We start from the raw sequence: 27,955 nt of genomic DNA on the forward strand, positions 1-27,955 counted from the left end.
ACAATTCTCTTTTCAAATGCTCAAAGTATTTTTCAAGCAGAATAGATACCGATTAAAAAAACGAATAATTTAAAGTTTGAATGAAATTCTCCACAATTACTCAGTTTTTGTAAATCTAATTTTTTCTTTTGTTTAACAAAAGCTGCTCCGCCGATAAAAGTTCCTACTACTTGATTTTCGGCAATTTTCCCGGTCTACTTTGTGAGCTTAAGTCTTTGACAAAGGTATCACATCGGTAAGGGGGAAGAACCTGGCTGGGCTAATTCTCCATTTTAAGGAAACTGGTCAGAGTTAATTCCTTCAGATTGCTTCGTTTTTACTCTCATATCTTCCTACTTCAGTCCACGGGTGGTCAGAATCAGTAATCTATCTGCAAACGATCAGTTGATTCAGGTGAGAGATTTTGTGACCGATAACAATTTCAAATCTACTGTTCGACATTGTTCTACTGGTCCTAGGAAGTCGTTGCTAGCTCAGTGACCCCGAACTAGATCTTTTCAAGGGCTCAAAGTTTTCAATTTTTAATATTGTTGACTATATTTACCCTTCCACTTCAGAGGGGTAAAGAGATCGCGATCGTTAATAGGTACGTAACTCATATCTGCATAAACTTCGATTTTTAATCTGACTTTCGTAACGAAAATAACGGATTATGCGTGCTCGTGGTGATTTTTTTTTCTTCAGACAAATTTCGACTTTTTAACTAGCGGAACTTTTGACTGAATTTTTTCATAACTTTCGAAAACTATTGTTGTCCTGAGCTTAAATTTGAAAGAAAAATGCTTCACCTGTGATCATTTTTCGTAAAGTTATGGGGGTTTAAAGATTGCCGTTTTGGCCAATTTTGGACAATTAACGCGCGATATATTTCGCGCAATTAACGCGTAAGCGGAGATTTAATCTTAGAAATCGTTCCAAATTGGTTCAAGGAAGCTTGTTTGGCATAATTGATTTGCTACTAGGAGTGAAATCTATCACTTTGTACTGTATATGGCGTATAGGGGAATGGTTTTCTCAAAAATTCTCAAATTAAAAAATATATACATTTCATTTTTTTTACATATTTTTTTTTGTTATCACTGCTGCATAGACTTTAAAAGGCAGTCGGAACATTCAGGGCTTCCCCCTGATATGAGCAGTCTTGTTAAACTTTTATTTTAATAGAAATTCTTTACCCATATCAGGGGAGGAAAATGCAAAACCAACTTTAAAAAGGTCACATGATTCCTGAATTTGACTTTTTCAGTGGTTGATTTGGACGATTAATTTGTCTTGAAATTAATCGAGCGTCGAATTGTGGATTAGATTAAAGCAGTTTCCTTTTACTTTGGAGCCTGAGACTATAAACGTCATTTTGACGGATTATCTGCAAGAATAAATTAAAAATCAGATCAGGTGACAGGCTAAGGAAAAATTAAAAATTTTGACGTTTTCCCAAAAAGGAATAGAAATTTCAAAAGAAACAAAACTCCCTTTTCAATAATGCGGTAATATCTTTTATTGCACTAATTAAATATATCGAAAGAGTGATTGAAAAAAATTAAGAAAAATTTCACTAACGAGCTATTCAGGCGTTCCCTGAAGCACTTGCAGTCAAATATCCTAAAGGATATTAAAGCTTTCAGAATAAATAAAAGCTTTTTCATTAGAAAGCAAATCATGTTTAACTTTACTCGTGCATAACTAAACTACTTCTTTAAAATTGGTTTGAGAACCCGAAACGTTTTTGTCCTTTTTGGCAAATTTCATTGTGAACAGACCAATACATTTACAGAATTATAGCATATTATAATTTTCTATGAGCTTTTGTGAAGTGAAATCCAAGATTATCTTGTATATTCTTACTTTTTTCAATTTAAAACCTTCAGTCTCTAATCCAAGAATTGAAAAGCTGAAATTTTTCCTGTTTTAGGTTGAGAAACATTCACACATTTATCCGGAAATTATACTGAGGGTGTTTTCAATTTAAAGGCGCACTGCAAAAACGGACGGATTACGGCTTTAATTTATTGCTGAATTAACCTGTCAAACTGCGTTATTTTGAGCCAATCGAAATCAATTTCCCTCTCTGATAATCAATTTTTCCTCACCATTGGCTGCTTGAAGATATTTTTCTTATTTTACCAAAAAATAACATTTCAATTCAAAGAAAAAATACAACTTCTGACCATAGTGAAATCAAATCAATTTTGCTAAGACTTCGTCTATTAACATCTCTAAAATGCCTCCTAAATTTGTAAGTGTTTTCTGCTTGCTTCTGTTTATCAGTTCGATGGCGAGAAGTGAACCTGTTTACTACTACCAACTGTCACCATACGAAGGTTAGTTAGAATAAGTTCCCTATCATTAACAATTTTTTTCCATCATTCCAGCTTACTAATACAGTTACGACACAATACAACAGTGTTGGAGAGCCTAGATTGCAAACTTTGGCTCTAGTGCACTTCGACAAGGTTGAACGTTCGGCAAAAAAAAACCATCCATACGAAAAGACCAAAAACGATGATCATTGATTCCCGGGTCTAGGTTTGCGATTTATGTTATGAACGAGGCGGAATTAACACATGTCAGAGTTCGACCAAAAATCTATAGCCGAGAAGGCCCTATAGTCGAAACATAAAAACGAACACGAAGTCGAAACATAAAGTCGAACACAAAGTCAAAACATAAAGTCGCACACGAAGTCAAAACATAAAGTCGAACACAAAGTTGAAACATAAAATCCAACATTAATTCAAAACAAAAAGTCAAACACGAAGTCATTACATAAAATCAAACACAAAGTCAAAACATAGAGTCGAACACAAAGTCTAAACCTAAAGTCGAGCAAAAAGTCGAAACATAGAATCGAACACAATGTCGGAAAATAAAAAGCATATATGCATACATGCAAACATACATACATACAAACGTACGTAAATACATGCATACATATACACACATACATACTTACATATAAACTTACAAACATGCATACATACATGCATACATTCATAAATAGATACATACATTGATACTTACATAAAAACATAATTGTATACAAACATCTTTTTATGCATACATACATTATAAAAACAGGAATGCATTCAATCATACATACATACTTACATACATACTTAGATACATACACAAATGCATACATAATTACCTACATACATACATACATTAAAACTTTAAACCTAAGTACTTGCTTTTTTAGCGCACGAAATGTATTCGACCATTGACAACAGTCAAGGTTTTTTTGAGTTGAAACGTTTTCGCTCGGTCGAACAGTCCAAATATTTTTTGCAGTCGAAACTAATCTCAGTCGAGATTACATAAAATCAAACACAAAGTCAAAACATAGAGTCGAACACAAATGTGTTTTTTTTTGGTCGAAAACACTTCTCGGTCAAACTCGGTCGAAACGTTTTTCTTCGGTCAAACACAGTCGAAACATTTTTCTCGGTCTAAGTTCTTCCCGGTCGAAGCTCTTCCCGGTCAAAAAATTGCTCTGTCGAACTCAGTCGAAACGTTTTTCCTCGGTCAAAAACAGTCGAACTGTTTTTTCTCGGTCGAAACTCTTCTCGGTCGAAATTTTTCTCGGTGGAAAAAACTCCTCGGGCGAACTCGTACGAAAAGTTTTTCCTCGGTCGAACTTGGTCAAAATGATGTGGTTCCTCGGTTGACACATAGTTAAAACATAGACAGCTTGGGTCGAGTCGATCGAAACATATCGAGCGTGGGTCGAGACGGTCAAAATATACACTTTTTGGTCGAGTTGGTCATAACATAAATCGGAAACAGCGACCCGGGTTTCCAGAACTCGAAAATTTAGGACTTTCACTTGGTAGAAACAAGATAGGGCTCTTCAAACCGAAAGATGGTGAAAGTCGCTGGCAAAAGCGTAGAGTAATTCTAACAGAAAAGAAAGGTTTTTTTATAATTTTGTTTCATCCATTTTCAAATTCTGATAGACTGATAGAAAAGTTCTCAACAAGTTCCGCGCTAATTTCAGTTTTTTTAATCTTCTTAACTTTGGATTTTTTCTCTTAGAAAGCTTGTAACTGAATATCAGTTTCTGAGTTTGGCCCTTTTCTAGGAACTCACTGTAATAACAATAACTATAATTGATCAGTATTTGAAATAGTCTAATTGATAAATTGGCTTTTTTGGCAAGATTTGGTATTTGTTCTGATTCTAGAAATGCATATCGCTTTTGCTCCGTCTTTCGAATAAAGTGACGGAACTATTGTGCTCGGGATAGTTTTTCTTCAGAAAAAATTTGACCAGCCATTTTTGACGGATTTTTGACTTCATCAGAAAAATTTATAGCGTTCTAAGCTCAAGTTTGAAAAGCTATTTTCGCAAAGTTATGAGTTTAAAATTGGCAACTTGGCGAAATTGAGATATTTAATGCGCGATATATTTCGTGGTTAATAAAGTGTATGCATCGATTAAGCTGGCTCATAAATCTGGCTGATAAATTTTTGCAACTAAAATTGAAGCTATTGATTCTAATTAATACGTTAACATATGCTAAAATTAAGATTTTATTTTTTAAATAAGGCAAAAGGAGGATTTTTGAAAGAAAAACTTAAAAAAAAATCGCCATTTTTTCTTTAATTGAACGCTACTCTTCCATAGTTGTTTGTGGGCACTCTGAATCTCATGGTGTCGACATGATACGGAAATTTTTGTTCATTTTGGTCTACTATTCAATGTTTCCGTATGCTATGCTATTTGTGTACTTCATTGATGCTTACCTCTTCGATGATCAGCTACGGTTTATTCCAAGTTGTTTTTTACACATTTTTGCATTCCGCAGAACAATACGAAAACTTTATCACAATCGGAAAATAACCACAGTTTTTCACTCTTAATTTGATTAGTTCTATAGGTACATATAAGAAACAAAAAGAAAAAAACTTTTTTTTGCAACTAGAGTGTTAGTAAGGTTTAACAGAAATAAGTTAAATAAATAGTAGTTAATTAATAATTTAAAATGAGGAATCGAATATGTTAGCAAGCACAAAATTGTCTGGGTAAAATGGTTCAAATTGTACAAAACAAATTGAAAAATTAGTAATTCATAGGTAAAACAGCTTTTTGTTCACTCACAATTTTTCTATAGTTTTTGCTCGTCATCAAATCTTTTCCATTCCAATAACAAGCTGTGAAAGGACAAACTAAGAAAAATATTTAAAAAACCCATGGGTGATGGGTGCGGCGTTGATAGAGTTACAATCCTGAATAAGAAATCTAGTGTTTTTGTCTTTTGATGTTTTTTCTCTTAGAATTTCAAGCATTTGATTAGAAAAAACAAAAAGAGTGACATTGAAATCGGCATTTCAAATAAAAAACATTTTAGTGCAAAAAATTATCTTGTAGTTAAACAAAAAAACAAGGCTCAAGGCTTCAATTATAGTTAGGCTTTCATCCACTGATTTTTATCGAAAAAGAGTTTGAAACAGCTGTCAACATGAAAAATTTTCTGAACAAAAAAGTTTTAGAAAGATGGCATTCAAAAAGAGATTGATTTCTTGTACCTATTAATTTTTTAATTTTTTTTTCTCAGTACCATTTCGCATATTGAAAATATACTGCTGAGGAATAACTTTTATGGGAAGGAACAGATTGATCGTTTTACGTCTCTAATTTAGCTTTTTTCAAATATTTATTCAGAGTGTTGAAAAAGTCAAATATCATTTTTTCTTATCAAATCTTAGAATATAAAGTATTGGTTATATGAAAATACAACTGCCCTGCAAAAGATTATTTTATAAAAGCAAGTTCGTAAAAGCAAAAAAAATGAAAGAAATGATGCAATCCATTCAAAGTCTAGTCGAAGGGCGCGTAAAAGATCAGTAAAAAATAAAAAAGGAATGCTCAAATCGGAGCAAAGCCTTAAGTGCTCGACTTCCCTTAAAATCTGTATTTTGAAATTTTGAAAGCTCGATATACATTTGAAAATAGAACAAAAATGTCCTTTTTTGTTGTAACTTTCACTCTATCCACACTTCGACTACAGTGGCACCAGATATAAACTATATTTATTATTGGTTATAAATTGGATATTTTATCACTCTAAGATATTTAATATTAACCAATCACGATCCATCTAACTAACCACCCACTTAATTGTAAGTGCTGAAATTACTTGTAATTTCAGCACCAGGGAGATTTGAATTTAACTTAGAAATTAGTGACCTCTCCAAGAGACCTTTAGCAACCGCAATAAGCCAGTATACTCTAGATCTATTGAGCCTAGCAGAGACTTGTTAAACACCCTGAGACTAGTAGATATAAGAGTAAGATTAGGATCGGTATTAGACTAAGAAGTTGCACGAATCTATCCGGCCGAAAATAAGATAGCGTGACGAGCAGACGGTGTACTCTATCCGAAATTACTCTATGAGTTACACCTCGAACCTAACTCAACAGCCCACATTCGATGCATAATCAAATATCTCCTTGTGAGAACCAAATAATTCTTTCAATTATGTTTTGGATGGTTAATTCGTCGACAGGAAAACAATAGACAACGTTTACAGAAAACAAGAAGAGCACAATCATCATCTGAGCAAAACTGGGATTATCATTGACAGACGAGATATTTTCTTACAATTGAGCGCAGGAAAAAAACTCAAACGATCAGAAACATTTCGTCTCACATTCATCATTACAAGACTTTTTTGTTATAGCAAAGACTACAGTAGTAGATGAGTGAAGAGAGCGCGCGGTGGGGGGGGTTGCGAGGCAGACCCCATGTATTAACATACGTTATAAATTTCCGGTCTGCCTCGCTATGTTTTAACATTGGAAAAAGATTTTGCAATGCATCAAGATAGGGAATAGAAATGGTAAGTTTTCAGTGTTTGTGTAATGGTAAGAGAATGGTGAAAAAAATGGTAATTTTGTGGTTTTGTGTAGAAATTTTTAGTTTTTCTCTCGGGCTCGTTATCAATTAGGTAAAATCATTTCTGTATTATCTTACCAGTACACAAACACTGAAACCTATCCACTTTTGCTCCCTATCTCAAAACATTGGAAACTCTTTTCCTGATGTTAATACAATAAATATTCAACTTAAAACTCTCTAGACTCGGATGGGTGAAGAAGTTTAAAATTAGATTTTATATCCAAATATTTTTATAAAATCTCTATAAAATATTTCTAAATAACCAATAATGATCCATAACTAACACTTACTATAAAATGTATAGCTGAAACTGTTCATAATTTCAGCAACAGAACAAAATAAATGTAACATAGCCAACAGTCGTTCTTATCCAGAACAGCTCCTGTATTCTTATCTCGCAAATACCACTATACACTAGATCTATTGAGACTAGGAGATGTAAGAGTAAGGTTAAGATCGGAATTAGACCAAGAAGTTGCACGAATCTATCCGGCCGAAAATAAGATAGCGTGACGAGCAGACGGTGTATCCTATCCGAAATTACTCTATGATTTACACCTCGAACCTAACTCATCTGGTGCGACCATTAGTCTCGAACAAGACCTTAAAAAATAAATTAGCTTAGAACTAACAGATAGATTAAAATTAGACAAAAACATTTTCAAAAATGTTACATGATAATAATTTAATTGAAATGTCTCTACGACTTAATAGACCAGAACCGCTATTCCGTACAAAACGAGAAATACCAGGCATTGGAAGAAGGCCTCGGACAACAGACGATCTACGACTACGAAGAAACTTACCATTAAGTTTCATGGTCGTACGGCAAAAGCCAGACCAATCTTTTATATTTAGAATTTTACTAGCAATGAATTTAGATTTTCATCTGCAAACATAGGAACCTCGAAGAAAAGTCTTCACTGATTATTTCAGGCGCTAAATCCCATTAACTATTGTACAATAACGATTTATAAAAAAAACAACTCAAAATGTTTCCTCTAAAACTGAAGTAAAATTAAAAAAGATGTCTGACAAATATATTTCTTGAAAATTAAAAATAAAAATTAGTGAACATGATCATAAATTGTTAGTATATATAAATCATCCTGGTATCCCCAGCTTTATCACCTAAATCATAACAGCAATCATTAAACCACTAATATCATAAAATACTAAGCCTTTCTATCAGATAAATTTAAATTATCTTTAAGGCTTATCCAAATTTTTACCTCTATTTAATTTCAACTTGTTCAATCTTAAACTAGATCATCAAGGCTTTCCTTGGATCTCTATTAAATAATTAAAATTAAACCCATTTTGCACCATAAAAATTAACATCCTGATTATCAAGGCCTATCCATGGATCAAATAGAACAATTTTGTTCTCCCCCACCAAATAAATAAAGTGTCTAACGACCTCAAACATCGATTCACTACCCAACCCTTTCAAAGACCCAGGACTAATAGAAAATTTTCAATCACGCTAACCATTCAAATTCAGCTAAACAGTGAAGAACTTCGGTTATTCATCCTTCACTTAATCCCTCCTCTTACCTGACCCAGGCTAAATCTTAAACCTTAGTAAGTATTAAAATAGTATTTAACGAATTACCTGTGTTCTAATTATACCTGAATCTTGTGGATCGATTTACTATTCTCCAACCTTTGAACACAATCACTACCCTTAAGTAAGATTAAGTAAGTTAACACCTTTGCTTAGAATAGCCTCGAGAAAGTAAAAATCATTCTTCAGAATCGATATATACTTTTCTCTCCAACCCTACATAAAAGACCCAATCTAAGCTAACCAAAAAGTCGTAAGGACTAACATTCTAGGATATTAAAATCACTAAAAACAATCTTGCACCCTTCATCTTGAACCTTATGTCACTGAACAATTTAGGAAATAAACAAACAATCGTACTACACAATTGTGAAATAAATAACGAAGCTTACAACCTTGTAATTACACCGCACAAACAAACAATCGGATATGTTCGCACAAAAAGTCAAACAATAAAAAGAAAAATTTTAAGTAAACAAAGACAAATCACACGAAAAAGATTTTCAAAGCGTAGAAACGCAGTCTCTGAATCAGAAGTCAGCAATTTAGATGCACTTTGCAAACTCAAAGACACGATATATAAAATCACCCAGTTCGCGATCAATTATACTTTTCCGACTCAGAAGCTACATCACATTCATCAAAACAAGGAAAAATAAGAAAACAAAAGATATACAAAAACAAACCAGTACGTTTATATAGTTGGAACCAACCAATCAGACACATTGAACATTACGCACTAACAGTCATAAAACGAAAAAATGAGCCAAAGCCCAGGCAAAGAAAGTCCAGACGAGGACTCTGTTTTCCCATTTATCATCATTTCACTCACTCAAGACAGAGGACAAATACAATTTTGCCATAATCTAATTGCAAATATATATTTGAACAAGGCATTAGCCCATGTAAAGCAGAATTTCCAGAAATAAAAATCAAAAGACAAATTGTCGATCTTTATATAAAAAGAATATGTAACTTAACACAAGAATATGGAATCTACACCATAGAACTCAGTACAGCAAGTAAATTTCATGGCAAATATGTTATCCAAAGAGATGATGTCGATATAGAATTTTCAAAAGTATTCACAGAATACATTGAAAACATACAACATTTAATTCAATTTTCACTAACAATGTTTTTGCAATAATACATAATTATTTATCTTACTAGAAAGAACAGAAACCAGAAGCACATCACCGGTTCAAACATCAAGACACACAAATGTAGGAAATGAAATTGCCGCATTCTCAGCATTTTTAAACACAATTGTGAAAAATTTTCAAAAAATGAAATTTCATCAAATGTCAAACACGATATACAAAAAAATCTTAGCATGGTTTATAATTGACTATTTTAACTACAATATAGGTTTAATTGCACAAGCAAGAAAGAATTTTAGACCCCAAAGTACAAATGATGACACAGTCATTGCCGAACAATCAGATTACATTTGGGGCCCTGATTGGTCTCATCCATTATTCCTGAACATTCCAATAGACATCTCAAGTCAAGCAATCAGTACAATAACTATTCACAAAGATTATGTAAAAGTAATTCCACTCACAACAGATGCAACACCTTTAAATTATAATTCATTTTTACCCGATAGAAGACGAAATAATAGTTTAAATTCAACTCTTGTACAACAAGAAAATTTAAATTGAACTAGAAATCTTACACAACAGGATTTTCAAACACCATCACATTTTATAAATGAAGAAATAGCTGATAAAATTGTAACAACTACACAGCAAAGTATTTCACCAATACATCCAAACCTCACAACGCCAAAACCAAAGACTTCAATATTATCACAAGTAACCTTGCAATCTACGGTTAAGCCCTCTGTTGCTCCCAAATATTCACTAATGGATTACCAAACATTTAGACCAATGACCAAACCACCACAAAAACAAAGAATATTCACCAGAATTATTATTGCAGAACAAAATGATAACTACGTAAATAGATCACAAACATCTAAACCTCCTCGTACAAACCCGCATAATCGTTCATTTTCCCAACAACAAAATTTCCAACAACAAACATCAAATTTCGTAAAAGCTAATAAAAACCCACGAAATCCAACAGACCCAAGTGAAAACTATCCATTTTTTCAACAGAATAAAAATAGTAAATAGCCATACCAAAATAAACAAAAAACACCTTACTATGCACCTAATTATTTATCATCAGATGATGATGATCATTATCAACCAGATATTTTTGCACCATATAGACAAGAATACCGTGCAAAACCACTCCGACCAAATCAAGCATCCCAAAATACAAATTTTTCTCCACAAAACTTAGCTAATACACAAAATCACCAACCGTTGCAAACGCAAAATCCAATCTATACACCATCATATCAGCCAATAAAAAGGCAAAACCCAGTAAACACTGATTTTTATCAACCAACACAAATGCAAAAAGAAATACCATTACTATATTATTACAACAACATGAAACAACAAAAAATCAACTGACAAAATTTTCACAAATGCCAAATGCCGCAGAATCACTACAGATGACTATGAATCCATACCTCATAGGTGGATCATCAATAGACACAAAAACAGATTGGAAAAGATTACAAGAATTTTCAAAAATAGTTGATTCTGAAAGAAATAAACAACACCAAAGAGTTTTATGCAATGAAATTCGCAGACTACCAAACGAAACAATTAAACAATTGGCAGTAAGAATTGTCAGTTTAATTGTTCTTACTGACAATTAAACAATTGGCAGTAAGAACAATTGGCACTAGTTCCAAAAGCATATTCACTGAACACTCATGATAATAAAAACACGAAAATGACAAAAATTTTATTGATGACTCTAATACCGCAATTAAGAAAAATAGCTATTAAAAAAAGAGCATCACATCCTTCATCAATTCGAGAACCAGATTCAGATTTTAGGAAACTAGTTGACAATCTAGAACAAGCAGACAATACAATGAAACTTGAAGGAACAGAAATTCTCAAACTACAATACGTTAATACAATCAAAACAAATACTACACATATAAACAACATACACGATTCAGATGTAGACCTAACAGAAATTACATATCTGAGAAAAATCCCAATTTCAAAGGTAAACCACCTTTCAAGATATGGTGTAATTATTGCCGAAGATACGAATGTAGACAAAAACAACAAGATAACCAGAACAAACCACAAAAGTACAAAGAACCAAATAAATCATTCTATCAATACATGAAAAAGGATCAAAATTTACCAAACAAAATATACATAGTAATAACAGCTCTGGTAAACCACTCCCAAATAATTCAAATTACTCAAGAAATCAATCACCCTATAACTCTGGTTATAGAGGTAGATCACCAGAACAAAGAAGTTCACGAAATTTCCCACAAAATAGATATAGTTGACCAAAAAGCCAAAATAATCAGTATAGAAACAACTATTCACGTTCAAATTCAAACAGAAGAGAATGTTCATCTAATACCAATTCTCATTCAAATTCTAGGAATAGACACTACTCAAACGATAGATCATAAAATTTATCATATAATAAAAATGGAAACTACTCAAATAATAGGAATAGAAGTTATTCAAACAATAGAAATCAACGTTACCAAAACAATAGATCAAGAAACAATTCGTACAACAGATCTAATTATCAGGGAAACAATAACAATTACTATAATAGGTCACGAAACAACTCGCAAAGTAGGAATTCCAATAGTAACAATCGAAGGAATTATTCTCAATCCCCCTAAAGAAACAATAATCGCTACCCTGATTCCCAACACCAATATAGAAGTAACAGACCGAAACTTCAGCGAAAAATTAATCAGGTACAAGCAACTGAAGAAACAACTTCAGATCCCCCTGGTTTTGACAACACAAAAAGTACCGAACTACAATTAAACCACATTAATTGTGAGTCAACAGAGAGCGAAAGTGATACAAATAACACAATCTCAGTTAATATGATCACATTCGAAAACGACTACAAACCCATTGTCTACGAACAACACTTCAGTTCACACCTTTACGAAAATCAATCGGAAATTCGTCAAGACTACTATACTAGACCCAAAAGAAACATTGTACCAGTTGATCAAAATGTAAATGAAATAAACACAGTAGTCAATAACGAAAAACAACGCTCGAGTACAAATCACATTTACCAAAATATACAAAAAAACACAGCCAAGAAAAAAGTTTGGACAATCCCACTTCTCTTAGAAAGCCCAAAAAGTAAAGAGTTTCAACCACCAGATCTTGAAATTGATTTTTTAATTGACTCAGGAGCATAATCAAATATTATTAACATCCCTACTTGGAATGAAATCAAAACGTTACATCCAATCCTAACACCTATAAAAACAGCCAGCAACTTAGCAACAGCACAAGGTTCAAAATTTGTAAATTATGGAAAAATCCAATTTTTCCTTGTTCCCACTAGAACAATGGAACAAAATAAAATACTAAACAAACCATTTAAACAAACATTTCACATTACAGACATAAAACACAATATCATTGGCATACCATTTATAACTAAGTATATTCCCACAAAAAAACATTTTAAATAGTAAACTTTCATATAAAAGATAAATACACAAGAACAAAAAACACATCCTTAACATTTTTTCAAAGATTAAACAAACAACCACGACTTTTCTCCAAATTTTATCCTATATACAACCAGGAACGAAAATACCTGAAACCACTATCAGGAAATGTATATAACTTTTCAATCAAACAAGTCCACCAGTACGATAAAGACCAAAACAATCAACATCTCTTTATGTCAGACATTGAATTTAAACCCATCCATAAATTTTTCCGAATCACAATTTCATCCATAAAATGTATGAAACATTCAAAGTCAGATATTATTTCATTACACGTATATAACAATTCGCCATACCAGATAACACTACCCTTAGGACTCTTAGGATACTGTGAAACAAATGCCACAACCTTAACCACAAATGAAGTCGCATATCGAGTCAATAACATATTGCAATTACTAGATATATGCCAATCCACAATTCTAGATGAAGAATTATCAATAAACAACATAATAAGCATGAAAAAAAGAAACACTGACTACTTCACAAAAACACCATATTTTAAACCAACGTTTAAACTATCACATTATACGGAAGAACAACAAAAGCTTCTAACAATTTTTAATTTTCAATGTTCTCAAATAACACAAAAAGAATTCGACAAATTAGCTGAACTATTAATAAAATATCCAACAGTTTATGCAACATCAAAGTTTGATGTTAGAAAAATTAGTTCACCACTACAATTACCTTTAAAAGCTGACGCAGTTTTCAAAAAGCAAAGGGCAAGTAAAATACCGATACCTTTACAAGATAAAGTAAACAGACAACTTGACATTTTAGAACAATATGAAATATCACCAGTAAATAAAGAAGAACAACCAAAAGGTAAAACTTTTATCAAACCAGTTATCATCTTAGCTAAAGGAGAATCACTAAAAATCGTTCTAGATGCTAGATACCTCAATTAACTAATTGACGAATCTAAATGAAATTGGCCCATTGAACCTATTCAAGTATTTCTAACAAAAATAAATGGTAAATACTTCACAACAGCAGATATGAATAGCGCATACAATCAAATGCCACTAAATGAACAATCACGACGGTTAACATAAGTCGTTATCGGAAATCAACAATACGAATTCAATAGATTATTTTATGGAATTTCCATAGGACCAGCAGCTTTTTCAGCTTTTATGAGTAAAATTTTTAGACCACTTATACTCAAAAAACTTGCAAACATACTTAGACGATGTTCTTATGCAGTCACAAACGAAAGACGAAATGTTTATAATTTTAGAACAATATCATCAAATACTCAAAAATGAAAACATGAAAGCAGCCCCAGACAATTCACATTTTTTCCTAACACGCGTAAAGTTTCTTGGCCACATTATTGAAAAAAACACTACAACTGCCTTGAAATCACGAATACATGCAAATCAAAAACTTCAGCCACCCACGAATAAAAGGAAAATCCAAGATTTCCTTGGAATGTTAAACTTCTTAAGTAAATATGTATACAAAATGCAATTATACTTAAGAACTTTCTATAACATCCTTAGACAGCAAAATAACTTCGAATGGACTACCGAACATCAAACAAGATTCGAAGAAATTAAAAAAATTTTAAAAGAACAAATAGCAAATACAATCCCAGATCCAAATCAACCATTTTACACAATGTGCGATGCTTCAAATTTTGGCATCGGCGCAGGATTACTACAATCACACAGTGGAACAAACAAAATGAACACACTTACCAATAATATACACACTTACCGAATACGAATTTCTAATACTTGGATCAAAACATCCAACAGTTCTATTTACAGATCACAAACCTATAATATCAAACCATATAAATCAACACACAGAAATCAAACCCAAACCATAGAGTTTACAGATTTCAATTAACTTTAATGAAATTCTCAAACTTACATATAGTTTGGATAGCAGAAAAAATCTTGCACCACCAGATACATTGAGTAGAAATACACCACCTGAACTACTTACACGAAAAACTATAGTTGAAATACCACAAAATATTAAATTCTATTTTGCAAAAAATGAAACGTCACCAAGATTAGAATGCAAATATGCAGTAAAAACTGATATAGATTAGTCACAAATAAATAACTTACAACGTTTCCCACTCTATTTAGATTGTCAAAATAAACACTATGAAGTAGATCTATTAGGAACATCCACATTCAAACCAACTCCTTATTCACATTGGGTTAAAAACAATACCCAACAAAATACAATCAAACAACAAACACACGAAAAAGACCCCTTTCCATTGATACAAAAAGAAAATTTAACTGACAAAATAAATTTATCAGGACCACCAATAAATGATTTAAAATACACAATAAATCAAGTTTTTGATCTTCATGACCCACTCGACACAATACCTTTAATACAAAAATATCAAAACTTTGATCCCGTAATTCGACAACTCAAATCATGGCACAAGTATAAAACGAACTCAACAAAAGCTGATACAACAATATTAGGTAATAAAACACTCCTCTGATACTTTAGAAAAAATAATAATACCACTATTATTGAAATAACAGACCTTTAGAATATCAGACACCCGATTTTAAAGTACCCTGTCTCCCCGTCAGTATGATGCTGGTAGCATTTAACAGCATTTAAGACATATTCAAGTTTCACACAAAATTTTTACTTTCCATTTGCACCAATTTGGATTAAAGTATTATGCAACGACTGCATAAGATGTCAATTAAAGGAACCTTATCCAAATCAAAAACAAATAGCACCAAAACAAGATTTTAAAGGACAAAGTCTATATTTCAATCATAGAATTTCATTTGACACAAAAGGACCAAATTCACCATTCTCCGAACAAAATTCTTATATTTTGGTAATTGTTGATGCATTTAAGCACTACGTAGCACTCAACCCGGTACCACATTGTAACGCTTATTACGCATATACAACGCTTTACGAACATTGGATAGCTAAAATCGGACTACCAGAAATACTAGTCACAGATAATGGAACAGAATTCATTAATAACGAAATCATCAAATTATGCCACCTGTATAATATTAAACATAAGCCACGTACATCTCATGCACCTTGGACAAATGGATTAGTCGAAGGTGTGAACCGTTCACTACAAGAATATCTTAGATGCATCTTTAATGGAAATTATACACGATATACTGAATGGTCAACAGATGTAAAACTATTCCCATTATCCTATAATTCACAAATCACAACAACTCGAGGAATGTCACCATACGAAATGGTTTTTAATCAAAAACCACGAAAACAAATCATGCTTACAGCAAATGCTCATAAAAATACAAAAGGTTATTGTCAACCAAACAAAGATTCAATTTGTTATAATCTACCCTTACACACACATGATGAAGACTACTGAGGCAAATGAAAACAATTGCCTCAAATGAAAACAATACTATGAAGACCTCCCGAACACCGAAAAAATAGCCTTTAACATTTTTTGATAAAACTCAACCTACTTGTCAAAAAATCAAAAAATAATCCGACCATACTTAAATTTTGTCTCAAAACTTAAAATTTATTTGGCGAACAAATCATTTCTTAAATGCTTCTTTCCATAACAGTTGATCACATAAAACAAAAACTTCTAAACCTCTCCAAAAAACTTTTCAATCTATTTAAATTTTTGATATTTTTTTCATTGAAACTTTTGAGTCTCTAATAATCATTTCTATAATTTTTTGTAACCTTTTTTTAAGTTTCTATTCCCTATTTGAAGTATACCTCCAACTCTCCCAAATCTTTGACCACATCTACAGGTACGAATACGTAAGATCTATTTAAATGATACGAACTATTTTCAGTCGAACAGATATTTTTCTTTTATTCATAATTTTCCTCACATTTTTGATCTTCCTCATCATGACAATGTGCAAATGTATAAAAAAAGCAATAGTCACCTTTGCCCTAGCAACTATTCTCTTGCTACTTTTTATTGAAGAATATTACAATAAACACAAATTTTCCAAAAAAAAATTAAAAACTCAGATACCTTTCCAAAATTGCTAATCAACCACCACCAAACCAGCCCCCACCATCTACAGCCCAAGACAGTCCAATAACACCTACAACTACAAACAATCCCCAACCATCAACACGCATTTCTTTTCAAGACAACCCATACACTTTTGAAGAACGAAACGCACAACTATCTGAACTATTAGAACCAGTTAATCGCCAAGCATCTATGAGTGAACCAACCTATAACTTATATCCCACCTTGCAACAAAATCTCAATCGAGTCAGACACATTGGCCAAAATCAAAATACATCTGAGTTACATAGACAAATTATACATTCGCGAAGAAATAGAAATTTTCAAACCCCCAGAGTTCATTTTAATATACCCCAATCACCAACACCAGCTACCTCAGAACTTTCAAGCAGCCCACTACCAAAAACTCCCACACTTCTTTCACAACATAGCACTTCAAATCTTCCCTCAGACTACCTAGGTTCACAACAAATTCGAAAAAACCCTTTTAACCCCCCAGACATCACCGAAAGACCACCATATTGGACAACACCCTCATATACTCAAGGTGAACCAAATTTAGTAAATGACCCAATAGATATTTCTTCTGATACAACGTTATCATCCCTGTCAGAAACAATTTCACTCCCATCAACACCATATTCAAGTCAAATGTCACCAACACTCTTCCCTCTAAATTTTCCCACTAACCTCGACGCTAGATACCAAGAACAATCTTCAACAAACACCCCTACGATTGGACTGGAATACCTTCGTAGCACCTCCCCCATTATTTGGACAACATCAAGAAAGTAGCCGACTCCACAATTGGGCACTAAGTAGATTACAATATAGACAAGATATTCACAAAGTTATTCAAGAACATAACATTCAAATACTTCAACAAAATAATCTCCAATTAAAATTGGAAATCACAGTCAGACTTAACAATATTGTTCAACACCCCTTTTCCTTGAGCCCACCAAATATAACAGCTCAATCACTACCTCCCCCATTTATAACAGCTGAAGTTATATATAAAAACGATAGATAAACCAAAAACACAATTGGATATATTACCTTTTATAACCCATCTCAGGATTATCATACACGTATATTTTAAAAGTATTCACATTTCAACACCTGCTTTTTCTAAATTTTTCCGAACAACATACAAATCCATCTCCTTGCACAGGACCTCAGGATTTGTTAGTAACACAATATGATTGTGAAGAAAACGAACAAAAAACACTACACAAATACGCTATAAATCAAGTCACACAATGCTAATCCGAACCACAAGCCATAGAAACAACAAATATAGTAGCCACACTATACTCAAAAGCCCGTTCAACTACATTAACAGGATACAAGTTTACAGCAACATTTTCCGAAAAGAAAGTACATTGCTCGCAAGTCTCAAACGGAAATAAAAACCGACTAGACCACGAATCTATCTATCAGAATAAAATAGAAAGATTACTACATCTTAGCCCTCAAGACTGTAAGAATGAACTTAGACGATTAAACTTAACACAAAACGTAGGAACAAATAAAAAACTTGCAAAATTTCAAGTTTTCCCAGATTTAGAACATCAAGCAGTACTTGAAAAACACCCAGGTCACATAAGACTAGACACAAATTTCCCCTTCCACGGAAGATTGACATACGATCTACATGATAAACACTGGATACCACATATAGGTATAAATGATCCTTCAAATTGCAAAGCAGATACAAAAAATGAAGGATATCAAGAAATAATGTTTTTTGACTGGAAAATACAACTTGAAAAAGTACTACTTACACGAGATTTAAAAGACGACACAATTCTTTACCAAGGCGTTCGACTTCTTTGCAAAAATGACCAAGGATTTTGCGATCCTACAACACGAACACAAGCAACCATTGTTTGGTTTCCTGAAGAAACCTGCACAGTTTTTCAAGTAGCAAGGATACACGCTAGAATGATTAAATTTCACCAAAAATATACCTAAATATACATACCACAGATATAAAATTAGATTTTACAATAAGCAGAATTTTTCAAGAAATGTCACTCTCAGAATTAGAAACACTACATCAATTATGTGAAATTGAAAGAACACAAATTCTACAGTCACTAGCACTAGCAGTTCTAAAAAAACCATATGCAGTATATTTGTTATCCGGAAAAAGATCAATTTTTTTGATTATGAAGGAAATGTTTTATGGTATTACACTTGTACCAAAAAAGTATCACCCTTATACGTTTTTGAAGATAAAAGATGTTACAAAAGAATCCCCATATTCTACAAAAATAAAGAATATTTTGTTGATACACTCTCAAGACGAACATATTTTTGGGACACAGCAGTACCATGCGGATCAGAAAACAGCCGCAACGTTGTACAATTAAATCCCGACGAAGATATAAACTATCTACTAACACCATACCCAACATCAATGCCACCATTGAAAAAGTTTTCACCTGAAAGCATTCGAGCTATAGCCCGCAATCCAAATATTGATTTATAATCGATAGGTTTAAATTCAAAATCAGACATACAACATCACATACGTACACAGCAGTTTCAGGAACTAATTACAAAAATGGACACGATACAACGATAATCAATAGACCAAAACTTACGTAAGCTTGCAGAAACGGCAGGGTTTTCAGATTTTTACGCACAAGATTACAGCGGATATTTTCAATACGTTAAAGATTACATTTACCTAAATGGTGAAAAGTAGCGACCACAAGATATATATCACGAATCAATATTTTTAGTTTTATTAATCTCAAGAACGAAGTTTTAGCCTTTCTAGGATGGCCATATTACATCTTAAAAAGATTGACTATCTTATACGCAATGTTTAATTTTATTGGATTTTTTTTCTCATTACTAAAAGGAATCTATAACACATTCGCAATACATACACAAGTAAATCGACAAGCTAGCGTAGCACGCATATTATTTGCAGGATTTTTTGGAATATTTTCATCATCAATAAACAAAATCATCCCAGATGCACAAATTAAAGAATATAAAACAAAACTATCAATAAATCCCAACACATACGATGACTCAAATAACAATACAAACGTATTACCTACAGCACCTCATTTGCCAAATCTACATCATAATCATCCATTATCATTAGTCTCACGAAATTTTTGAAACTTTACAATCACAAACCCTTCGACCTTAAGACCCAGCCACATACAAAGCCCCATCCAACATATAGTGACATAACACCCTCCAATTGACAATACATACAAACAAATCATTGAACAGCCCCATACCACCACTTTTCAGTCTCAAAATAATCATTTTTTTAGCCCACGATTAGCAGACAAGTTGGATCACTCCACCGATCAAACTCCCACCCTGCCAACCTCCAAAATCCACTCCCTATTATCCCACTTTTTGCATTTCCGCCACCTGATTCAACACAAACAAGTACATCATCAGGCGTGAATTCTGACACTAACTCAGATATCACAATTTATACAACAATTTCACAATTCAATAATTCTGATATAGAAACTCCCGATGAGTTCGCAGATTCCGAACCATCCCCTTCTACTCATACCCCGACCAGCTCAACAACCTTCTCAAAACCCTTTTTCCTACCTATCCAACCCCAAAGCCAACATACATCTCCCTACACTCCATCTCAAGTAACCCCAACCTACTCCCCATTCAATAATGAACGCTCCACCAACAACTCCCCAGAAAATATTCAAATTTCCGAAGAACTAGATAATTTTATAACACTCCAACAACAATTGCTATCTCCGCACACTCTAACTATTCACCAATTACCATCAACAATAACATCATCAAATCCACCAACACCTACACCAATTTCAAATTATACTCCATCATTAGCTCATTCATCCACTTCAACAGAAACATCCAATAGTACTAGCCGTACTTTTAGAACTTTTACACGGTAATTCCCAAATCACCCATTCCAATCCAAACCCGGAACTGCCCGAGAATATGTTAACCATCCAGACCACACCATCACTCGAAATTACTTTCAAATAAACCTACCCATCTTTCCCCAATACACTTTAAACCAATCCGACCTTAACCCTGAGCCACATCATTTCGTAGATGAACATGCATTAATACTCACACTTCATTGGACCTCTTATTATAATTTCACTAACCCTCTTACGCTACCACTCCTTAACACCACAATAGATAAAAAGCATGATCACATTAATTCAGAAGCACTATCAGACATTCAAGCGTACGAACCTTTCACTTCCTGACACCAAAAGAACGTGATTTGCACTGCTCACACGACATCATGTTGAGAACTAAGCAAACACACACCTATTCTTATTATCGTTTTAACCAAAATCATTTTCATTTACACACACCATCACGACAACCTCACCACAGATTTCAATTCATCAATTCCAAATACAGCTCACCGTTTTTCCTAAACTTCACGTATTGCATTAAGTATACTAACTTCCAAGGCCTCCTCCGGAGTTATGACCCAATCACTCAAATGTTTATATTTTGTCCCCTCACGAAGACCTTCAACGACGAAGAATCCCGACCCCTGATCATTCCGCATGAATATATTCAACCAATAGAATTAGCCATTTCAGAATTCATCCACAACACTAAGTACAATAATAAAATTTACAATCTAATCCAGAATACACCTCATGAATTTGCAATAGGCACCGAAGAACTAAAAACCATACAAGCACTACAATTGCTGTGGCCACTGCTCCAAACTAAAAATATCATACGCATACTAGCAAAATTACTAACTACATCAAACGCTATTCACGATGTTTTCCCTCACGGTTTTTTCCCCGACGGTTAAGGTAACTATGAATTTAATAATTTTCAAACTAACTAATTAAAATAGAACTAACCATTTTATTTAGTAATTTGCATTTTCTTTAGTCTTCACACCACGATCACCTTCAAAACAAGAAAAGACAAATAAAAATATAAACTCTGTTTTTCATATTAAACTCTATTAAACCAACAGCACTAAATGATGCAGTAAAAGTCAATTCAAAGTAGTAAAATCATTTCTAAATTATTTCCCCAAATGTAGTAAATTTAAATAAGATGAAAATCAATTTATACTTTTCAACCCCGAAAGCAGTAAAATTTGTCACAGTCTTTGTCAAACGATAACTAACAACTTCATATCGACGACTCCAACTTCCTGGAGCTCTCTTCTCCAAGAACAAAACAAGAAATGATGCTCGCCAAATATCAACGGTCATCATCCATCCTCCATTACAGAAAGAAGATATAAGATTAAAAAACTCTGTAAACCCCGGATGGGTGGAACCAGATATAAACTATATTTATTATTGATTATAAATTGGATATTTTATCTTTATAAAAATTTATTATTAACCAATCACGATCCACCTAACCAACAACCTACTTATTTGTAACTGCTGAAATTACTTGTAATTTCAGCACCAGAGAGATTTGAAATTAACTTAGAAATTAATTATCTCTCCAAGAGACCTTTAGCAATCGCAATAAGCCAGTGTACTCTAGATCTATTGAGCTTAGCAGAGACTAGTTAAACACCCTGAGACTAGTAGATATAAGAGTAAGATTAGGATCGGTATTAGACTAAGAGGTTGCACGAATCTATCCGGCCGAAAATAAGATAGCGTGACGTTACTCTATGAGTTACACCTCGAACCTAACTCAACAGCCCACATTCGATGCATAATCAAATATCTCATTGTGAGAACCAAATAACTCTTTTCAATTATGTTTTGAAAGGTTAATTCGTCGACAGGAAAACAATAGACAACGTTTACAGAATACAAGAAGAGCACAATCATCATCTGAGCAAAATTGGGATTATCATTGACAGACGAGATATTTTTTTACAATTGAGCGCAGGAAAAAAACTCAAACGATCAGAAATATTTTGTCTCACATTCATCATTACAAGACTTTTTTTGTCATAGCAAAGACTACAGAAGTAGATGAGTGAAGAGAGCGCGCGGGGGGGGGGTTGCAAGGCAGACCCCATGTTTTAACATACGTTATAAATTTCCGGTCTGCCTCGCTATGTTTTAACATTAGAAAAAGAGTTTCCAATGCATCAAGATAGTGAATAGAAATGGTAAGTTTTCAGTGTTTGTGTAATGGTAAGAGAATGGTGAGAAAAATGGTAATTTTGTGGTTTTGTGTAGAAATTTTTAGTTTTTCCGCAAAACATCTCGGACTCGTTATCTAATTGGTAAAAATCATTTCTGTATTATCTTGCCATTACACAAACACTGAAACCTATCCACTTTTGTTCCCTATCTCAATACATTGGAAACTCTTTTCCTGATGTTAATACATAGCGAGGCTGACCTAAAAACCTAATGCATGGGGTCTGCCTCGCACCCGCAGCTCTTCTCGCTCATCTAATATTGACTATTGTTTTTTTTTGATAATTTTTGGTTTACACAGTCAGCATCAGTTTAAAACTAAGTGGATAAAGTTTTTGACAAAATAATTTTAATGTTTGTGGAAGGAATAGGTATATTTTATTATAATTTTAATGGAATCAATTAGATTTTCACCCTTTAAAAACTTTCCGCACTCAAAAATTTGAGGGTTTCATTATTCAATAAGAGACAAAGGGCTATTAATGCGCGATTCATTTATCCAATGAATAACGTTTTATGACAGTTTTTACGCCACCATAACTTTACGAAAGAAGTGGATACAAATTTGCTTTCATTCTGAGTTTAACTTATCGACGTTTCTCAAATGGTAGAAAAAAGTTTGTCAAAATTGTTATCTAGAAATTTCTAGTTTATCTGGTTAATAAAAAAAGCGAACATTTGACGTTGAAATGGACATAATAAGACTAAATTAATTTTAATATTAAAAAATGAGAATATGTTAGATTACAGTTCATCATTAAGAGCCCGCCTCACATGCCATACAGTGTTTTTACAGATTATTGAAACGCACAACAAATTCCAAAACGAACAGCAAAGCAAAAAAGCCCAAAACAACATATACCTACGGCAAATAATATCTTCTGCAGGTTACCTATCAACTCTTTTTGTTCATTTTTCAACCTGACTAGTTCACAGTAATACTGATGGCAAGCTTCAGTTATCTTTTCTTGACGATTTGTTTCATCTAATAGAGCTATGGTTGTTTTTTCAATCAGATAACTTTTGATATGCGAATGAGTTTTAGAGTGAGTTTCACTAATCGGTGAAGTTTGTTTATCTATCCAATTTTCCATATATTCTGCAAGGTTTAGGTAGTCGTTTGAAAGTTGTAAAGATGATTCATTGCAAACTGTTTTCCGCCAGTCCAAGACAGTAAACATGTTTCCAAGGTAGAAAGGTTGCAGCCAATTGGAGCCCAATAGAATGACTTCAATTCCCGAAATTTCATCCTGTCGCCTTTTACCGCGATAAGTCAATGCAAGGGTTTTTTCGTTAGTGCTTCTTTGAATCGTAATCCCATCTTCGGAGTTAATTTCCAGGGACCAGAACTTCCAGGGACCATCTGATGCAATTATTGCAAACGTTTTCGTCGCGTTCTGCACTGAGTTACCAACACAATTTTCACGACTTTTGTAGAGTGTAACTTCCACAATATTTTCATTGAATCTAGTGTGGCGTTTCACCTCATTGAGGAAATCTTGGCGAAAGTTTAAGACACTGCACCGTCGGGGTAATCGAGATTCTGCATCTGGGTCAAAATACAATCTGAGGTTATTTGTATTACATGTATAAACAGTTGAATTCATTTTGTAAGTAGCGAATGAACTCGAAAAAATTTATTACTAAACACAACAGTTTTGCGTAGGAAATAAAAGTGCTGGTGTTTTATAGATAAGCTATTGTACAAATGATAAATGTAATATTATTTGTTCATTCTCGATAAATAGCATTATCTATAAACTGAATGCAATTGTTAAATGCGAGGAGACCATTTGAATGAGCTTTGTGATATGTCTTTATTCCATCTGTCCACCCGAGCTAAGCACACAAAGAACTTTGAAAGACGAATTATCCTCAGTTTGATGCTAAATCCGGGTGTTACTTTTTATTTTCTAAATTGTAGATCTTACAGTTTTTGTGAGATTATCTTAATCCTCGGGGTAGATTGTCGTTAATTTTGAATAGACGGGGGGTTGGGGAGAGAGTATATCAAATCGTTAAAATGATTTTATACTGCTCTCGAGTGTGTATACTTACATTTAAGTAAAATTTTATCTTACTTAGTTGGTGTTTTGATTTGAGATCAAGGGTTGAAGAATAGTAAATCAATCCACAAGGTTCAGGTATAAATAAAACACCAGTAGATCGTTAGATACTTAATCTCCTCAAACGGATTTTTTTGAGGAAATTATTGCATAGGAGAGCTTGAGGATAAAGACAACCCAACCCCTTCCTTTTTTCCAAGATGCTGTTTGTTTGTTGGTTTGCTTGTTTATAGATCTTAAGGTTTTCACTTCAGTTGAAATAGTAATCAGAAAATGGATTGACTTCCATGAAACCATTCAATCAACCATTTTTTGAGTTCAAAATATTTTGAGGCCAAACTGTGCACTAGATAGGCAAACAATTTTTTGTGTGTATGTTCCAGGATTTCAGAAACAAATCTCTAAACATGTTAAATTTTTGTCGGAATGATTAAAGAGTATGAAAGAACTCAAAAAGAACAAAAGGAGCTGCCTTGTTGCGGAATCCGCTGAAAAAAAATGAACAGTTTGGACTTGTAATGAAACTAGACATTTTTTTTTTGAAAAAAAAATGATAAAAGTATTCATAAATGGAGAACGTCTTTATAACTCATTTTCATTTCCACAGAATTATTGAGAATGGCATCAATTCCAGTTGAATTTTTTTCTGGAAATCGAAATTCAGAAACATAAATTGTATTCCGAGATGCCCAAAAAAGTAATGAATTTTCTAAAGTACTTTCAAAATCATCTAAAATAAGTCAACCTTTTAAAACCCGATTAATATGTTTTTGAAATCAATTCCATTTTCAGTACTGAAATACTTTGATTCAGGGGAGGATCTAGGATTTTTTCTAGGGGTTTGCGGTTTTTTAGTCTAAGGCCGACCAAATTGACTCTCCGAGCTTTCCCAAGGCTCTACAAAATCCCTGTTTTGGCTAAATGTTTTGAGCCGCTAGTAAATTTTGGAAAATCAGGCCAAAAAAAGCTCTTCAGGCCGTTTTGGGCCTTTTGGACAAAAAAATCTCGTTTTTTTTTCGGCGCGCGCTCCCCCTTCAAAATTATTGTTTATTGGCGCCGAAGGCGCTTTTAGAAAAGTTTTAATGTCAGCTAGCCAAAAATGGAGTTCTTAAAATAGTATTTAAAGCAGCCTCTGGGTAGTCAGGGAGTCAAATCCCTGAGAAAGGGGCGAACAACCCTCCATCCTAAATCCACTACTGCTTTGACCTATGATTCTTAGAGTAAGCAGTCAAAAAATAACAGAAAAAAAACTATATCAAAACATTGTTTTGGTTATGTTTTTAAATCAAAATAGGGCTCTTTTCCAGTTTTCCACCTTCCTCGTAAAATTGCAAAATAAAATTTTTCTAAAATTGTTCACACGGCTTTTTGAATGTTATAAATCGAACAAATTTGTTCACTTGTTCACGCTGACATGTTTTAACGCAGTTTATAATATGAAAAATTAATTTTGAATAGGATTTTTTATGTTAAGTTTCGGAAAATATCAAAGCGGGGGAGCTGGAAAAGAGCCCAAAATAGAATCATTGAAATAACTAATATTGACCACCATAATCAGGGGCAGATCTAGGATTTTCTCGAGGGGGGGTGAATTTTCAAAACAATTTCGAAAATTTTGTCGAACTCTTTCTTAGGTCGACCAAATTGAATTTTCGAGCTTCCCTGAAGCACTAAAAAACCCCTGTTTTTTTCCAAATTTTCTGCGCCGCAGGCAAAATTTTGAGGAAACAGGCCAAAAATCGCGTTTTTGTAGGCGTGCGCTCCCCTCAAAATTATTAAATATTTGTGCCAAAGGCGCCTTTAGAAAATTTTTTCGGGTCCGTCATAAAAATTGAATACCTCAAAGTAGTACAAAACCCTTTGGGTCGGCACAGGGTCTAATTTCTGAGAAGGAGGCGTCACCCCCACCCCTAAATCCGCCCCTGACCATAAAAATTAATTTACACAGAGAAAGATTATCTAACTATAGAGTTTCCACTCACTAAAGTTTTCAATTTACGATTGCGCATTTAGGACATTACACGAGACAATCATTGGAAGGCTTGTCGCCAGAGATGTCGCCGGACACTAGCTCCACAATGAGGAAGAGGTTCTATTGGGGCTTCCCAGACATTCGGAGAAAGTTCAAAGTTCAGATCAACAGTCCATTCTTGAGTTCCTGGACCACACAGTAATCGGCCGCAGAGGCATCAGAACCGATGGACTAATAAGTCGAACCAATCATTAACAAAACGACTTTCGGACGTCCCGCTTGAAATTGCGGAAAGTTTTGCTGCTAAATTTTAATAATTAAATCAAGGAATTTAATCGTTTATTCTGCGGTTGTTGATATTTTTTGAAGATGAGTGTTTTCGCAATGGTTATGCGAGATGTTGAAAGTGTGAGTGACATCAGCTACACAATGGAGTTATTTAACAGTACTAATTTATGAGCAAATTAGTGGACCACAGAATGTTTTTTCATCAATTTACTGTAAGATCACTATTATCGATTCATTATATCACGGGCAATTTTTAAACAATGCAAAAAAAGAATTGGTTGTTGTAAATTGAACCAAAAGGGGAAAAATCTGGCATCCAGAATTGAGGAGAGTGATAATAATACTATGAAGTCAACAAACGATAAATATTTCCTCTGAGTACAAGTTGTCCTTTTCTCTGAGAAAT

General features: G+C 33.5%; 1 long non-coding RNA gene across 1 annotated transcript; it reads left to right on the top strand.

Annotated features, from left to right (window-relative positions):
- Positions 1–256: 256 nt before the first annotated feature.
- LOC134853037 (uncharacterized) lies at positions 257–27,610 on the top strand. The gene is made up of 3 exons (XR_010164310.1): positions 257–393; positions 1,913–2,321; positions 27,303–27,610. It is a non-coding gene; the product is annotated as an uncharacterized LOC134853037 (long non-coding RNA).
- Positions 27,611–27,955: the final 345 nt, after the last annotated feature.

Source organism: Symsagittifera roscoffensis, chromosome 8 (assembly GCF_963678635.1).
Source record: "Symsagittifera roscoffensis chromosome 8, txSymRosc1.1, whole genome shotgun sequence".
NCBI lineage: Eukaryota > Metazoa > Xenacoelomorpha > Acoela > Convolutidae > Symsagittifera > Symsagittifera roscoffensis.